We start from the raw sequence: 1,927 nt of genomic DNA, 5'->3' as shown, positions 1-1,927 counted from the left end.
CTTCGAAGCTAAATTGAGTTTGATTAATTTAATATTTTAAATTAAAATTTAGATATTCAAAAATTATATGAAAAGTACTTCAATATCGATTCTCTTATTAATATAGTGAAAACAATCTTAAAATATTACTTAAAATTTATGTGATTTGATTCTCAAAAGATGAAACATAATAGTAAATATTTTGGGATGAAGAAATAAAAAATAATAATCAAACAAAGAGTATGAAATAAAACCAATGAGAATTATGATAATCTTAAGTACTTAAAAGATATTTACCTTAAATTCAAATACAAACACCAATCATATTAGTTTTATATTTATGTCTTGTTTGAATAGGCTACTGATGACTTATAAACATTTGACTTGAACAACTATCATTTTCATTTTTATCTTTGAAATATTGATTTACCTCTCATTATTTTCATTTTTCGACCATCTGAAAGATACAATTCATCTACTTCTTTTTCTCCATCTCCTTTTTTGGAGGGACTTCATTTAAGTTTTCTGCTGTAAACCCTTTAATAACCTGATGATCCCCATTATTAAAAAAAAAAAAAAAAAGAAATTAGAAAGATTCAACAAACAACATAACACATTTAAAGAAGAAGAGATCCAATAATTCTTTTAATTGAATGTAGGTATATGTAGATATAAGGTGCAACTGCATGAGCAGTTTAACAAAATAGAGCCTAACCTGAATCAGAAACGGGCTCGGATGCAGACGAAAAGTTTACAGGAGGTATTTTGCGGGATAACACGGATGACAGCGGCACGTAAGTAGGTTCTGAATATCGCGGTTAACACAGTTTGAGCACTTTTATTTCTCCATTATTATTCTCTTGGATAGGAGAAGAAAGCACCACCCCTTATTGCTCCTTGTTTTTGTTCTCTGTATGAAAACATAGATGCAGTATTCCTATTGAGTTATCGAGAATGCACAATCATGAGTTTTTTTTTCCTTAAAAAACGAAAAGCTTCGTAGGGGATAATGAACGTGGGGGAAACTGAAAAGCTACGTGGGGTGAGAGTATATATTGGGGAAATGGGGTAGTGTCCTTTTATTAAAATCTTTTTTCTTTCTTTCGATTTTTCCATTTATTTTATTAAAGATCGAAATACAATTACAAAATATAGATAGAATCCTTAGTTTTAGGTTTTTTAATGTAAACACAACAAGCTTCTTTCTCATGGATTTTTAATATAATATAATTAAATGTTAAAACCCATGGATATGATTATGCTCCTGGATCTGAACTTATAGGATTATCTTACCGCATATATTATCGATTATTATCAACTCTAAATCCTCGATGTAAATTGATTGATGATAATTCTGACTGCACTATGCTTATTGAAACTAATTTTATAAAATCTAGGGTTACTACCCGAAGACCTATTAGATGGGATGAAATTGATTTTCCCCAAGCTTGGATATTAAATTCAGTCACTTCCCCAAAACAATTGGCGGAGGACGTGACTAATTCAGAGTTAACTCAAGTAACTCAAAACTCTGATGGGCGCGTTTGTCTACAATTCGATAGCAATCCTCCTGTCTATAGAAATTCTTTTCCTCTGCCACGAAGGCTCCCTTCAATACATCATATTTCTCCGATTGAACCTGCTGAACCCACTTATGGACCGGCTAGGAATCGAGCGGCATCTTTGCATACTATTAATTCTGCAGATTCGCATATTACACCTAAAGGTGTAGAAAAGATAAAAATTAACTCAAAAACTAATATAGTTCAAGATTTCGATAATGAAAATCCTACTCCATCTGAAATGGATTTTGACATAAATTCTGTTTAACCATGATGACACAACTTATTGATTTTAGCCCTGGTTCTCAGGCAAGAAAATATATTCAAAAAGAATTTTTTTCTGAAAAATGGAAAGCCTTTAGAACCTGGTTTTTTGAAACTTATAC

At 31.0% G+C, this 1,927-nt stretch overlaps 1 long non-coding RNA gene across 1 annotated transcript; it reads right to left on the bottom strand.

The window, feature by feature from the left end:
- Window positions 1–327: 327 nt before the first annotated feature.
- LOC124897877 lies at window positions 328–979 on the bottom strand. The gene is made up of 2 exons (XR_007054823.1): window positions 695–979; window positions 328–526 (listed from the first exon to the last, which is right to left on the bottom strand). It is a non-coding gene; the product is annotated as an uncharacterized LOC124897877 (long non-coding RNA).
- Window positions 980–1,927: the final 948 nt, after the last annotated feature.

The sequence above is a fragment of the Capsicum annuum genome, chromosome 4, assembly GCF_002878395.1.
Source record: "Capsicum annuum cultivar UCD-10X-F1 chromosome 4, UCD10Xv1.1, whole genome shotgun sequence".
Lineage (NCBI taxonomy): Eukaryota > Viridiplantae > Streptophyta > Magnoliopsida > Solanales > Solanaceae > Capsicum > Capsicum annuum.
Note: the sequence above shows the minus strand (reverse complement) of the source record. Positions and strands in the feature narration are given on the sequence as shown.